At 57.3% G+C, this 16,040-nt stretch overlaps 1 long non-coding RNA gene across 1 annotated transcript in view; it reads right to left on the reverse strand.

Moving 5' to 3' along the window:
• LOC109273537 (uncharacterized) overlaps window positions 1-5,617 on the reverse strand; it is a 31,942-nt gene extending 26,325 nt beyond the window's left edge. Inside the window, exons 1-2 of the long non-coding RNA XR_008416847.1 lie at window positions 5,444-5,617; window positions 3,609-3,713 (exon numbers count right to left, since the gene is read on the reverse strand). This is a non-coding gene — a long non-coding RNA (uncharacterized LOC109273537). The remainder of the gene's footprint in view (window positions 1-3,608; window positions 3,714-5,443) is intronic.
• Between the last annotated feature and the right edge of the window lie 10,423 nt (window positions 5,618-16,040).

Below are 16,040 nucleotides of genomic sequence, written 5' to 3' on the forward strand. Positions count from 1 at the left end.
CGTGGGCCTTCTGGTAGGTACTGGGATGAACTGCCCGCTGGCTGAGGGACCCAGAGCAGTGACGGGCTGCGGACAGCAGCCATGCTAGGAAGCCCCTTCAAGGCCTCCCGAAGAGCTCCCACAAGGGACCCTTGGGAGAAGCAGCCAGAAGGGTCCCGGCCCCGGAGACCAGAGTGGAGGGTGACCAGGGCAGCGGAGGGAGATGTCCCCTCCCGTCCCCACCTCCCTCAGGCTGAGGCCAGACCAGCGTTGGGGCAAGAGGATGAGCTCTCAGGGGGACAGGGGACAGAAGGTGTAACCTGTGCCAGAGTCCTTTAAAAATTACAGTGACTGTGGAGCTTATAGATGTTTATGAGATGCCATCAAAGACCTGAAAAGAACGCACGCGGCTGCGACTGGGGGGTTTTCCAGCGACGCCCCCGGAGTTGAGACTGCTCAGTGAACCAGCTAAACACGGTTTTACACGCTTGCTACGGACAATGTTAGAAAACACGTGTCTGCAGAGAGATGGAAATAAACGCCGAGCGCGATCCCACCACCAAGGAAAGAGTATTATTGCTGCTTGTGTGAATAACGTTGCCGTTGCTAATGTGCCTCTTGTCACCGTTAGTCCTGCCGTCGCTTCAAACTTGCAGAGAAGTCCCAACGACGGTACGAGGGGCTCCCCAGGCGCCTCACCCGGATCTACTCTCCCTCTTCTCTGTCTCCCTATGAATGGAGACAGACCCACAGATATTGTTGCTGTTGCGTTAAATATATCCCGTGTGGTTGCGAATATTAAAATGACGATTCTAACAACATACTACTCTCATATAGACAGATATTTGTTTTCTGGACCGTTTGTGATTAAGCGGGAGGCCCCTTACCCCCTGAATGTTTCAGGGTCTGTTTCCCAAGAACAAGGTAGTTCTCTTATGTAACCATAGTGCCAACATCGACACCAATCTCTCGATATCTAGCCCACAGTCCATATTCAGACGACGTCAATTGTCCTAAAACTGTTCTCCACAGTAACCTGTTTTCCTGACTCAGCAGCCAGGCCAGCGGTCAGTGATTTCATAGGTGTCCCGCAGCTGGCAGGGCGGGGGTGGGGGGAGGTGTCACCCATCATGATCATGTTAATGGTCATGTTAATGATTCAGGTTATGCATTCTGGGGTACACATGCCCCAGGGGGGGACGCGTGTTCCCAGTACACCCTTTCCTGATGCACGCGAAATGGGCTTATCCCCCCTCGGTGATGTTACCATTCATCACCTGGGGAAGGTCAGGAGTGCTCTAGAATTGGGGTTACACCGCATTGCTGTTTTTAAACTGTGTTTCACTGAACAAACCTATTACAGGTGTTTGGAATGCCTTAAATATTCTCACATGCCACCATTTTAATAGATAACTTACTTTTCCGTTATATGCACAGTATATTTACTTATTACAATTCCTATTGTTTTGCCAAATTCAACGTTTTGCCAAATTTTTGCTGACATTAGCAATGTGGTGAACATTTTAATAGAAGATTCTTTATATACGTTAAAGATTATTTCCTGAGGGTAAATCCCTAGAAGCGGAATTGACAGTCAAGGGTTATACATCTTTTTAAGGCTAAAATTGCCACTGAAGGGGTCCTTGTCCTCAAAAGCATTTACACCCCCCATTACAGCACAGGAAAGTGTCTTCCTCACCGTCTGTCTCCCTACAGCATCCCCCACACCGGGTTTTGTCATTTTCCAAAATCCTTTCTTGCTTCGGTTTCTGTTTCTTTAGTCAAAAAATTTGAACTTTTCTCCATTTATTTTGGGCCATGTATGCAACTTCTTTTCTTTAGCTTCCTAATCACATCCTTTGCTAGTTTTTCTGCTGAGTTTTCATCTTTTGTTATAATACATAGTTCTCGTTATTATTGTACAAACGATTTGTAAATTCGGTTTTGAGTTCTTCCTTGTTTTTTTCCCCCACCTTAGTGTGTGTTTTTCTAAACTCCCAAACAGCATTTCCAGGGCTTTGTAAATAGAGTGCACTTGTACTCATATTTGCAATTTGTTTGAACACGTCTATAATTGCTCTGTCGGTAATTAATTTGTGGTGTTCCGGGTTGCGGTGAAAAGGCACGGTCTGCTGAGAGCACGGCTCAGTGGTGCGGACCGCCAGCATTGGGGTCAGGCCGACGTGGTGGTCAGCCTGTCTCCGCCGGGTGACTCTGGGTGGGCCCTTGATCTTCCCCTCTGGAAACGAGGAGATGATAACAGGGTTGAGGTGAGGACAGACTGGGACGCTGTGCCCAACGCCTGCCCCTTGGCGCTCGGGAGGTGCTGGTCTCCGTGGCTGTTTTGTTACTGTGGCCCGGGCTCCTGAGGACCACGTTTGGGCCCGAGCCTCCAGGACGGAAGAAGAGGACCCGAAGAGCAGGCGTCTGACCGTGCTTCCACGGGTTCCCTCTTCCCACGGTGCACAGACGTCAGTCCCTGGGTGACATTCAACAGCCACCTAAGGTCCCTAGATGTAAACTTGCAGGCCACTGGCCTGGAGCTTAAACCTGGGTCAAGAAGTACTCCCGAAGCACCGAGCGAACGATGAACTTGGACGACGCTGAGCCCCGTGCCGGCACACAGTACAGGTGAGCATCCCTCCCCTGCTCCCCCCCGACTCCTCACGGACACAGCAGATGGTGGCAAAGAAGCACGAGCTGGCAAGCTGGTACATTTGGTTCTGTTCACCACCCGGCCCTGGTACCAAGCAAGCTGGGTACCTGGGACTTCTGGTCTGGGGGTCAGCTTGCTCTCAAAGGGCCCCTCCACCTCGGACAGCCTGTAATTCTATCACTTGGAATCTGGCATCATTGCTCATCTCTGAAAGCTCACTCTTCAGACATCTGTACACCCACAGGGACCAAAACACGAGACAGCAGGTGCCCAAAGAAGGAATGCTCAGGGGTGTCGGGAAGGGCTCCCAACCCTCTACCTCTCGTAATCTGACCTGCTTTCCAGGTGCTCCCGCCCAGCCAAGTGCCCCCGGGGGCGCTCCAATCTGTCTGTGGCCCCTGGAAGGCAGACTTCTTACTCACTTCTACGGGCTAATTACTTGTCAGACCAACTGCGCAGCTCTTGGTAGGAGGGGCTGAGTTCCTTCCAGCCTCACGATGGAAAGCAAAAGAAAACAATGCGAGACCTTCCTGGATAACTGCACATTCACCACCACAAACGGTACCATCGCAAGGACAAATATGTAACATTTCAGAACTCGGGAAAATGGCCCAGCAGCGGCCCACACTAAGAATGGGAGTAATTTGGTCCTGCGGTCCAGCAGGGGAAAGAAACCCCAAGTTTCTAATTACCTAGCCACAATCCTATATTTTGACGTAGAAGAGAGGCAACAGAGAAGCTCTCTTCTGGTCACAGACACGCTAAAGAGTCAAGAGACGAGCCTTCTGCCCAGACCACGGCTGGACACTGGCCCAGGCTGCCCCAGTTTCTCAGGATGAACCCCCAGGAGCCGCCAGCGGCCCCACTTCCCCCTCTGCCCACCTTACAGGGGCATCAGCAACAACGTCCTCCTCGAAACGTACCCCTGCCTTTGGTGTCCTTCCTCACCAACAAGTGCGGGGCCCCTGCTCACCTGGTCTCCCATTCTGCCCGCCACTCCGTGCGTCCAGAAGCTCTCTGCTTCTCAGCCGTGTCAGCCGTGGCCGTGAGGTCAGCGAACATCTCGTCCGCTGTGGGGCTGCAACGGTAACAGAGTCCAGCTTCAATCCTTAGATTCCCAGGACACCACTGATGTCCCATTTCGAGCATCTGGCAGAGGCCTCAGCCCGGCCGGCCCGGCACGAAGGACACTCACTTCCTAAGAATGGCATTTGTGCCTGGGCAGGGCTCCGCTGGGTCCGTGTCCCTCATCACCCCTGTGGGCCGCAGGATGCGCCCAGTGCCCGGAAGGGACAAAACCTTGTGGTATTTCCTGTCCCGGATCTGGGAGCTACCGTCACCCTCCCTTCCCAACAACACACACGGAAACACTATAGCCCTGCTCCCCGCCAGCCGGGGTTTTACTGGTCATTCCTTTTATCCTCGGGATGCACGGACAGGACAGTGGAACAGAGGCTGCAGGGCACGGTGAAGAGCAAAGGAGAAGAAATTTGGGAAGAGGGAACGAGGGATCCCCTCTTGCTGGGATGGCTTGCCTCTCAACACCACCGACATGTGACGCAGTCTGAATGTGACTTTTGTCCCATCTCAACAATGACAAATCATAAAAAAAAAAAAAAAGTTGGTCAGAAAACATAGAAAGGAAAAACGTCTTAACCCTACAGCCTAATGACACAGTTCCCATCCCTGGCCCAGCGTCCCCTCCGGCTGTGGGCCATCCCGGGTCCCCCGTCTTGTGGTTCCCCAGCTCCTCTCCTAACAAAACCCGACCGGATCTTGAAGAGGGGAAACTGAGGGAGCCGAACCGAGGTGGAAAAGGGGCAGAGAGAAAAGGAAGAGACCTCAAAGAGGGGGAGGGGCGAGGGACCCAAAGGCCCATCCAGAGCTGGATTCAGAGACAGCCTTCTCCGGTGGGCGCTGAGCTGAGGGACAGAGACAAACACCGGGCTCCTGCGTAGCCTGGGGACGTGAGAGCTGGAAAGAGCAGAGGTAATGGGGAGAGGGAGCTGGGAGGGGAGGTGGCAGGTTCTCCTCGACCACCTTCCAAGGACCCCAGGGAAGATCTGGGGACACCTTTCGAAACTTGACCCCTCGTTCCCCAAAATCTGTTTCTGGTTCAGGACCCTCATCACAAACCACCTCCAGGAAGTCTACGAAAGGACGTCCTGGTGACCTCCATGTCCGAGCTCCTGGAAGGCAGTCCCACATCAGTCCCCGGGGCCATCGGGGCCACCGTCTCTTCAGGAGTGACCCGGGGTTTTGTGGCATTGGGCTGGAGGTGCAATGGCCGGGGGGAGGTTTTGTTAAGTCCACCGCGGCTGTTGGGACAGAACACCACAGGCAAGGGGCTCAGGTGACAGTCTACACCTCGGGGTTCCGCGAGTGACAGCTGGCACCTCCGGGTTCTGGAAGCCGGAAGGTCCGGGATAAGGTGTCTGCTGAGTCCCGCTCGCCGCCCCTCTGGCTGTGCCCCCACGTGGGACCCTGCCCCCGCCCCCCGGGCTCTCTGGGGTCTCTATTAGAAGGGCACTAACCCCAGTCCTGCAGGCTCCACCCATGTGACCCCATGTCCTCCCGGGGCGCCACCTCGGAACCACCCCACCGGGAAGTAGGTTTCAACCTGGGAATCTGGGGGCACAGCACGCTCCGCGTAGTCTACACAAGCGGAGGTAGCCCTCGGTGAGCGCGGGGGGAGGGAAGAGCCCCGACAGCGCGCTGGGCCTGCACTTGCGGCTCCGCGTAGGCTTGCGGCTCCGCGTGCCCCCGACGCCACGCCGCGGACCCGGGGTACGACCGCCTTTTACCTACCAGGGAGGTCAGGTGCCCCAAGCCCATCCAGCTCGCAAGCGGCCGCCTCAGGACCCGGACGATGAGCTCTCCGACCCCAGGGTCCAGTACTAATCACTCTGACACCCAACAGCCCGGCCCTGCATCCGCGTCCGGGTGGGACAGAGGAGGATGCCGAGGTTCGCGGCTTTGCAATCGGGGGTGAAACCCCGAGCTTACGCCGCAGGTGATTGGAGGAGTTTGACCGAGCATCCCTACCTCTTGGCTTCCCATTGGCTGCTGTTTCGCGGCACCCTCCTCTTCCGGCCCCTTCCTGAGAGGCTGGCCCAAGGCTCCAGAGCTTTGATTGGATGGGCAGGGAGGGGCGGGGTTGAGGGATCGACACGCCCACCAAATGGGCAGGGCATCGTGGAGCCCCACCCCTTGGCAGCCGCCTGCGGGGTGGTCTGTCCCGGATTTTCCCAGATGTGGCACTGAAGTCTCGCGTCCTGCAGGTCAGGACGCGAGCCCTGGGCTCTCCCGGCCTGGAAGGCAGGTGCTTGCACCCCTGCGCCGGCACATGGGAATCCTGACGCCAGAAGCTGCCCCTGGGGCCCTGCAGCGCCCTCAGGCCAGAGACGACTGGGCCTCCTGGGCCAGATCTTCCGCCCAGCTTGGCGTATCACCCGACTGTCCCCAGTTTCGTCGTGTTCTTCGCGTTTCTCAGGTAGTGGTTATCAAAGAAAGTGGAGTGTCTGGGGAGTCGTTAGGAACGCAAATCCCCTGACCTCACCCCAGACTCACTGAGTCGGGAACCCTGGGGCTGGGACCGGTTCAAGAATCTCCAACACTGAACTGTGACTTTCCACCTTTCTTCCGAGGTCCAGCGTGGGACCAGCAGCCGTGGGAATGGGCTATGGTCCCGAGGCCCTGGGCATCCAGAGAGCACGGCCTAAGCTGGAGAGAGCGGAGGCAGGGAGCTCATTCTCCAAAGGACGAGTCTGTTTAATGGTCACCGTTGGAGGTAGAGTGGAGAGTGTTGGACAACAGGACATGGCTGAAACCACATGTAGTGGGAGGGGAGAGCAAGCAGGCGGCGGGCAGGGGCGGAGGGGGGAGCCTGTCTTCAGAGACCACATTCCACCCCAGCCAGGCCTGCCTCTGCCTGGTTCACTGTGTTTCTAGACCTCCCGAGGCAGCCGTCTTCAGGATCGGCATCACCTGACCAAACTGACCACCGGGAAAAATTCCTGAAAGCAGTTTGCCCCAAAAGATCAATATTTACTTTCTAACGAGCAATGTTCGATGAGATCCTCCCTCAGTCTGACCGCGGCCCCATCACTCACCTGTGCCCACAGCAGGCCTTCTGCTCCGTCAACGGCTGCATCCAGCTGATTTTATGGTTGTGATAACCTGGGTGCCCTGAGGCACTGCCACGTTAAGACTGAGGCCTCAGGGCAACAGTCAGCCTGGCCGGGTCCCATCCAGGGTGATTTGGCCGCCCAGGGAACATTTGACAAAGTCTGGAGACATTTTTGCTTGGCGCAACTGAGGGATCTACTGGCATCTAGTGGGGCAGAGGCCATCCTACCATGAATAGGATAGATGCTCCCCCCCCACCGCAACAAAGAGTCATCTGGCCCCCAAATGTCTCTAGTGCTGAGCTGGAAACCTGCCCCAGGGCCTCCTCTCCATTATCAATCTCCGTCGCCTCCTTGGCAGGGGAGGCCCCGATGATACGTCTGGGGAAACCAGCTCATGTATTTCCCAGCTCCACTCACTGACTGCTCACTTATATATCGATTTATCACGACAAGGAGTATAAAAGAGGGATGGGGGTGCTTGGGTGGCTCAGCCGGTTAAGCATCCGACTTCAGCTCAGGTCATGATCCCACAGTTCGTGAGTTTGAGCCCAGCATCAGGCTCTGTGCTGACAGCTCGGAGCCTGCTTCAGATTCTCTGTCCCCTCTCTCTCTGTCCCTCCCCAGCTTGTTCTCTCTCTCTCTCTCTCTCTCTCTATCTCAAAATAAATAAATAAACTTATTTAAAAAAAGAGTGATGTATCAGACATGTGGAGGAATGAGAATTTTCTCAGGCTTTATTTAATTTTAATTTCAGAAAAAGAGAGAGAGAGAATCTTAAGCAGACTCCGTGCTCAGCCTGGAGCCCGAACCGGGGTATGGATTCCAGGACCCTGGGATCGTGACCTGAGCCAGAATCCAGAGTTGGATGCTCAGCTGACTGAGCCACCCAGGTGCCCTGAATTTTCTCAGGTTTCAAGTAACCAAAGAAAACACGAACAGAATTAACAGCAGAGATGTTAATCTTTTAGAAGCGAAATATAACCAAACTAAATGTAAAGGGAGAAAGTTGATTGCAAAAACATATTTATATTAGAAGTGATTATGGATTCAGGGAACCTGGGTGGCTCAGTCGGTGAAGCCTCCAACTCTGATTTCAGCTCAGGTCATGATCTCACACTTCATGAGACTGAGCCCCACGTTGGGCTCTGTGTTGACTGCGTAGAACCTGCTTGGGATTCTCTCTCCTCTCTCTCTGTGCCTCTCCCCTGCTTGTGTGTGCACCCTGTCTCTCTCAAAATAAATAAATAACTTAAGAAAAAGGAGTGGGTTATGGGTTCAAATCTATGCAATTCGTGCAAATATGACCGGAAAAACAAAACAAAACAAAAAAACAAAAACACAACTAAAGCTCGAGAGAGAGAGAGAGAGAGAGAAGTGGTCTTTATTCTAACACTACCTTCTACCGTTTACCGGGCCCTTACTATGTGCCCGGAGCTGTGCTAAGCCCTTGGTATATTTTATCTCATTTGATCCCCATGACAGCACGTGAGCGACACGCTCATGATTTCCATTTGCACAGATGTCGAACCGAAGTGCTCGGAGGTCGGGGGAAGCGTCCCAGGCTCCCATAGCTGGTAAAAGGCAGAGTCAGGATTGAAGTCCAGATCTGCCTCATTAAGTCCAGTTCTCACTAGCAAACAGATGGTAAAAAGTCAAAACACTTGGATGAGGGGCAGGGTGGCGTCCCACCGAAGCCCTGGGACGGTATGACTCGGGACGTGGGACCCACACAGGGAAGCACAGCCGTGACTGTTTGCTGGCCAAGCTCGCCGGCCTGGAGGGATGCGGATTTCTGCTCGTGGGGCAGGTGGAGGGAGGGGCGAGCTGGAGGAGGCCGCCCTGTCGGAAGGAAGCCTGTGACATTCTGCCGTCCTGCCTCCTTCGGGACGAAGAGCAGGAGAAGTCCGCGCCCCTCCCTGTCATTTCTTTGCTCCGTGCCGTGGTCCTGTATCCCGGCTCTGCCTCTCACACACGTTCTGACTCACACAAGCCCCTGGAACGCTCATTTCCCGCCTCGGCTCCGTCCACACCGGCACCGGCCTCGTCGCCCTCCTGCGGAACACACACACGTGTTCACTAAAGGCCTGGCGGGTGCCAGGGACTCCGTGAGTATTTGGCTTTTACCCTTCCCTGATTTTTATCCTGGCAACAAGTTAGGGGGGGAAACACTGTTTCATACGACGAGGGCCACCTTGATGGGGTCTTAACCGCTCTCACGCCTCTCCCATGGGGCCAAATGGCTGGGGCTGGCCGCTGGTGCCCCGCCTGCGAGGGCCAAGCCAGGGCAGGCAGGGCAATATGGCAGGGCACCACCAGAGGGGGGCAGAGAGCCGGGATCCAGGGCCCGGCCTGGGATGGGTCGGCATGCCTGCACGCCCGAGCAGGAACACCCAAGGGGCACACAGAGGCTCTGTGAGACCCTCCCGGGCTCCGTCATGAGTCAGGAGCTGGTGCCACCAGACTGAAGACTTGAGAGGCAGACATCTAGGTGACGACGAGCCCAGGATGGCTCTTTGGTCAAAAAGGAAGTAGCTCTATGGAGTCCAGAAGGAACCTTCCAGAGGGGGCCTGATCCTAACCACTGCTACTCACTGAATGTGCTATTAAGAGGATGTGGTTTGGGGGACCTTAAACCAATACTCTCTCTTTTTTTTTTTTTTAATTTTTTAACGTTTATTTATTATTGAGAGACAGAGACACAGAGCATGAGCAGGGGAGGGGCCGAGAGATGGAGAGACACAGAATCCGAAGCAGGGTCCAGGCTCTGAGCCGTCAGCACAGAGCCCGACGCGGGGCTCGAACTCACGAACCGCGAGATCGTGACCCGAGCTGAAGTCGGACGCTCAACCGACTGAGCCCCCCAGGCGCCCCAAACCAATACTCTCTTATTTGTGGAAATATGTAAAGCCAAACCTGATAGATTGAGGTCCACAGAATGTGTTCTGGAATGTGGGGAGGATACTCCTAGTAGTCATGGGGTGTGGGACCCGGGCAGGGACGAGGAGATGGTGTGCCAGGAAACTTCCAGACAGGAAGAGGACACTTGATAGGCCCGGGAAGGAAGGGAGACAGAGGAGAAGCCACGGCTTCCCGGCTCCAGCCCAACCCCAGGGTGTGGCAGGGTCGGTGTTGAAATGGGCTGAGGCTGGCGCGCTCTGCCTCTGGGGCTGCAGCTCTGGGGACAGTCTCCCTCGCGGGGAACCTGTCACGTTTACATGGAACAGTCAGGCCGAGTGAAAACGCAGGGCGGTGAGGTAAGGTAGAGACGAGGCCCGAGGTGGGGCTGCCCGGCTCTCCCCCAGCCTACAGACGACCACAGTGCCAGCGGATGAGAACCTCGGGTTGAGACCCAGCAACCTGGCCTGGTAAGGGGCGAGGGGACCCCACCACAGAGGCCACAGAGCGCACATCTTAGTAGGGGCCAGGTGGAGGGTGTGTCTGACGCTCAGAAGCCGTGCAGAACCACGGAGAGTTGGGGTAGGGGCAAGCCAGCGACCAAAACAGAAGACAAACTTGAAGTTAATCGCCAAACCTGGGAGACAGAAGCCGAAGTAGCCCGCGGACCAAGCATCCCCACCTGTGCCGCTACCGTCCTCTCCGATTCTCGGGTACCCGCGTCCTCCCTCACGGCAGCCATGTTGCCTCCAGCCGAGCCACAGGGCCTTTGCACATCCCCTCTCTTCCCTTCAAACTCGGTTTGTTGGGTCTTCCTGGCTCAGCCACCCGCCCCTCTTCCATACTCTCCTTTATGGCACTTGTCATTTGGTTTGCTTGTCCTTTTACACTCAGCCTGGTAGCTTTCGGACTGACACCTGCCTCCCCCACAGATTAGGAGCTCCAGAGAGGAAGGGACTGTTTCCACCGTCACCGCACGCCCAGCACCCAGCACAGACAGCAGCAAACCAGCGTACTTGAATGACTGGAGAAACGAACCAACTGCCCAACGAGAGGATGGAGGAAGGACCCGCCGGAGTTTGTCTCTGCGGCAACAGGGTCTCCACGTTCAGGAGAAGAGTCCGAGGCAGGAAGGAAGCCGCGTCCAGCCCCGAAGGTCGGGGGAGCGGGCGCTGCCCTCACTGAAGGACCTGGACCTCTCCCCACATCACACTTGCTTTGCCTTGACCTCAACGTCACAGGAGCATTTTCTTTTTCTTTTTCACGGGACCTTGGTCCGGTTCTTTACTTTCCATTATGCAAATGTTCAGCAGATGAGGAAGGGCAGGACAACACCCTGCGGAGAGGATAAACCACAGTTAGCCACGCCGATCTCGAGTCCGACACTGCGATTTGCACGTCTAGGAAACCAGGCCACGGCCCTGCGGAAGCCAAAACACCGTCACCACGGCACACAAGACGAGCGCCGACTTCTTCACCCCCTGATACGCCGGCTGCGCCCAGGCTTCCCCCGGAGTCTCCAGCACGTGTCCTGCGCTTGGTCTCCTGGATCCAGGATCCAATTGGAGTCTGCGCACGGAGCGGCGTGGTTTGAAAACCATCTCGAATGGCCTCACTCAGACCACGTGTTTAGCCACGGGGAGCGTGGGGAGCGCCGGCCGCCTCCCGTTCACGCCGGGCACCCTCGGTCCTGCCCACAGCTGCCTCGCCCTGGACGGCGCGTGCGTCCAGGAACGAATAGCCCTGCGGACGCGGGCTCCCCGTACGTTCCAGAAGCCCGAGGCAGCCCCACGAGGGGGGCGAGGCCACGCGCTTCGGAGGAGCAGACGATGAGCCACAGGGAAAGTATTTGCCTTCTCTCAACATTGCCAAGCCAGCCGGGAAATTCTGCCACCGCTCAGGACGCTGGGCACTGTCCCCGGCGGGTCTCAGGAGGCAGCCCCGAGGTGGCCCTGGAAAAGCCGTCCACTTGGGCGGCGAAATCCGTCCTGGACTCTTGGCCACAATGCAAGAGGCACGCGTCACCAAAGTGCTCAGGGGTAGCGCCTGGGGCGCACGCGTGACTTTGTTTATCTTGATGACGGGAATGTTGTGGTCTTCACGTTGTCTTGTCTTGGGACAAATAGGACCGTGGATCACAGGACCCCACTGGGGTCCGCACACTTCACTGTTGTGGGGCCTGCCCCCTGATCCCCAGCCTCTACCTGCCAGACGACAGCAGCGTCTGCACACACCAGGCCCCATCATCCTCCGTGGAGTCCTGTGCTGGGTCCTCCCACAAGACACTGGTTTGAAAAGTCGGGGAAGTTCCAGAACCATGTACACCCGCTAAGAGTTTCAAGTTTGGGGAGAACCTCAAACCAGGCGTTTCAGTGGTGCCTGCGAGAGCGCCTGCTCGCGGGTGCAGAGAGAGACGCCCAGCGGCCAGGTCCCTCCCGTGTCCCGCGGTGTCCCGCCATCGTGCCGGGGAGGCTGCGCCAGACCCTGGCCTCACGGGCCGCGGGAAGGGACACCGTCGCGGAGACGCCTGACGGGGCCGTTTCCTCCCGGCAGCGCTGGTGTGGTGCCCGGTGCCCGCAGGCGCCCTCGAGGGGCCCAGCGGGATCTCCCCCTCCCCCTTCCTGTTCACCCCCACCCCGGGTGGTGACTAAGGGACCAGGGGGAGTGGAGGGGCGGACAGCCCACCTGTAAGAAGAAGGCGTGGTGGGGCACCTGGGGGGTTCAGTTGGTGAAGCCTCCCTCTTTTGATTTGGGCTCAGGTCATGATCTCAGGGCTCGTGAGTTCGAGCCCTGCGTCAGGTTCTGTGCTGACAGAGCAGAGCCTGCTCGGGATTCTTTCTCTCTCTCTCTCTCTCTCTCTCTCAAAATAAACTTAAGAAGAAGAGGAAGAAGAAGGAGGAGGAGGAGGAGAAGGAGGAGGGGAGGCAATGAAAGGACGAGGCTGGAGGGACCAGGGGAAACTCTGAGGAGGTCAAGGGCAAGCAGCTCGGGTCACTCTGCTGGGGGAGCAGGTAGAGGCCCCTGGTGGCCTGCAGAGCAGAGGGCTCACCCGTCCTGGCCTGGACATGCCCAAGGGCCCCAGTCTCAGCAGAGGCTTTTCTGACCCCCGGTAGGTCAGGGCCTTGGGCCTGAAGTCTTTTCCTCAAAGGCACTTACCCTCGATGGCTGGACCGTCTTCCTCCCCGACCGGGGACGTTCCGTTTCGCTGCCAGGCACCCGGCCCGGGGCTGGAGCTCAGAAGATGTTTCTTTGTTGAAGGGATCTCCCTCCGGATCCTTCACTCTCAGTGGACCCCCTCCCTCTCCCTCTCGGCCCACAGCCCACAGCCTGGAGTCCTTTAGAGGCGGACTCCTTGGAGCTCAGTCCCCTTCAGCACACACCCGGCTGGCCTCTCACGGTGGAAACGGGCACCGGTCCCTCCGTGGCCACCGGGGCCGCCCCGGGAACACCCGGGGCCACCCGGGGCAGATCCCAGGGCGGGTATAGCGCGTCCTTCTGCCGAAACCAGATTGGGTGGGTTTCCTGGAAGCAATGTGTTTCTGATGAAGGAGGACAAAGTGTCCTGTTTCTCCGCAGCCTGGTCTTCCTGGTCTGGCGGAAGGCGCCTGGCTAGCTGTGCTTCTGTGCGTTTTCCGCCCTCCTGACCCCGCCAGGGAAACCGCACGCAGACGCCCGTGCGGTGCCGGGTGAGCACAGCCGCTCAGGGACTAGCCCCACGCCCGATGCTTCGGGCGGCGTCTGTAAATGGGAAACATGACCAGTACGTACTTTGCTCCATCAGGCGGCAGGCTCGCCTGGCGTTTGCAAGCTTGCGGTCTGGTTCCCCGGGTTCAAATCTCAGCGCCGCCCCCTGCTGGCTGCGGGGCCTTGGGCGGCTGGCTTCACCTCCCCGCATCTAGTTTCCTCATCTGTAAGATGAGTAGGGGCCTTAGACATGTGTCAGGAGGCGTGCGAATGCCTGGCACAGAGTAAATTATTAACGCGTCTGGAGGATTAATTGTAAATTGCTGGGCACGGCGCCCGGCACCTAAGGGCTCAGCGCACGGCCTCTGCTATTATTGTAACGAGTTCTCTGCCGACAGCTAGGGCAGCCGGGGCTCTCCGAGTCAACCTGTTTGTGCCACGGGCGGTAGTGTAATTTTTGGTCCCACTCAAGCCGGTCTTCACCTCCTCAGCCCCTTGATCTGGCTGCCTCCACCACAGGTACGTGCAAGATTCGAGGCGGCCGAACGGGAGACCCAGGGTTTGCGCACGAGTTACTATTTCTCACTCCAGTTTGAAAAGTGCAACCGCACAGCTGGAGATAAACGGAGAAAAAGCAGTAGTGAAATAGTCAATAATGCTGGCCTGTCCTCGACTCAAAGCGGGAGTGTACTTTTCAGTTGACAGTGAGAAGTTGGAAGTTACAGGCAGGTTGGGACCGTTTTCCTCTTTGGTGAAACGTGGTGGCCCCCGAGTCATGACCCGCAGGGAAAGGGGGTGTCCGAGGCCAGGCTGTGCGGAGCTGAGGCCCCCCGCCCTGGACCACTCGTGCCACACCTGTCCCCACCCCCCGCCCCCGCTCCCCATCGCATCCGTGACTTGAGACACTAGGAGAGCAGAATCTGGTTGACAACAGTTAGCATCGGGCACCTGAGAAGCTCACAGCGCCTTCCTTGACAGAAGAGCAGAACGGAGGAGACATCCCTCTGACCCCCAATTTAACGGACCGTGTGCCAACAGCTGTGTGACGTTTGAGCAAAAGGTCTCTAACCAATCTGCTCGGTTTTCTCATCTATCAGAAGGGGCTATCGGGGAATCACGGTGCTGTTTACCGGGGGTAATCACACAACGTGCTGGGGTGGAGCCTGGCACACGGTGGGGGCTCCGAAAGAGTATTATCATGACGACTGGTGTTGTTAGAAAAATGCTGAATGGTCATGGGCAGCGTAAGCATGTGATGTATGAGACCAGCACCCATCTCAGAAGGAATCCCTGTGATGCTAAGTGACCCTGTCTAGAGCCAAGAACTGTGCGAGGGCGGCTGTGCCCTGTGACCTGTATTTTTTGCACATAAATAATGTAAAAACCCAGAGGGAAGGTGACCAGGGGTCGCTCCAGGCGATGAAAGAATTAGGAATCAGCGTGTGTGTGTGTGTGTGTGTGTGTGTGTGTGTGTGTGTGTGTGTTTCCAGAGCCTGTAAGACTCAGAAAAGGTACCATTTATGTTCAAGGGGAGCTTTGCCAGCCAAACCAGTGTGGAGAAACAGAGGCAGGGCAATCTGTCTGCTGCAGTGACTTTTGCCCCTTGGAAAGGGGCCCCCGCTTTTGTCCCTGAAGTTCCCTGGGAGCATCTCCGAGGTGGGGCGCCCAACGTACGAAAGGAAGCCGTGTTCTCTGGAGCCCCGTGTGCTGAGACCAGGGTGTGTTCCGGGCGGGGGCTTGGCTTTGCTTCCTCCCACGCAGACAAATCTCCAGAGCACGTGAACTCAGAGCTGTTCTCCCGCCACTGCCTGGGATGGCGGTTCTCAGGCCCCCCGGCGTGTGAAGCGAGGACTGCCGGGAAGATGAAGGGGGTCACCACCCCCTCCTTCTGATTCAGTAGGTGTCAGGTGGGCCTGAGAATTGGCATTTCCGACCGGCTCTCGGGTCAGGTTGGTGCTGCTGGTCTGGGGCGAATTCTCTGAGAACCACTGACCCCTGGGACATGTGCACCTGATCGCCCAAATTCCCCCGGGGCTTGCAGATGTTGAGAGCTTGGTGACCGGCCGGCAGCCCCTGACCTGGGCGCCGTGCCCTACAACCGGTGGCAGTGGACGTGGCCACGGCGCACGGATGTGCGATTCTGGGGCCCCAGCGAAGGGGTGGGCGTGCAAAGAGGGACGCCGGGCACGTCTCGGGAGCGGGACCCACAGCTGTGGGTGTTCAAATGAGCCCTGTAGAGCCCCGGGAATTCCTATGGGGCCTCAGGGAGCTGCCACCTGCACCTGGGGCCGGGTCTGAGGCTCCCCTCCCCCCTCCCCCCCTGCTCCCAACGGGGCGGCTGCACTTGGATTGTTTTTACACTGGAACTTCCACACTGGGTTTCTCGCGGAGAATGCACTCCGGCCAGAAGGGACTCTGGGGGCTCCAGGGGTGGGTGGACTCCATGTGCACCCATTTTAGGGGGGAGCAGACCCCCCTCGGGTTTCCCTACGGAGGAGGGCTTCGCCGGGGAAGCCAGACAGGTTATCAGCTGGGCGGCTGTCCCAAGGTCCCCAGGGGACCAGGCCTCAGGACCGCGCAGGGAGGCGGAGGGGACGTGTGGTTAGGGTCTGAGCGGCCCGAGGTCCCAGCCCCAGGAGCCGAGCACAGGGCTTCTGGTGACTCACCACCCCGCCACCTCCAAGGCCTCTCACGGG

The sequence above is a fragment of the Panthera pardus genome, unplaced genomic scaffold (genome assembly GCF_024362965.1).
Source record: "Panthera pardus isolate Hobbes unplaced genomic scaffold, ASM2436296v1 HiC_scaffold_23, whole genome shotgun sequence".
NCBI classification, from domain to species: Eukaryota; Metazoa; Chordata; class Mammalia; order Carnivora; family Felidae; genus Panthera; species Panthera pardus.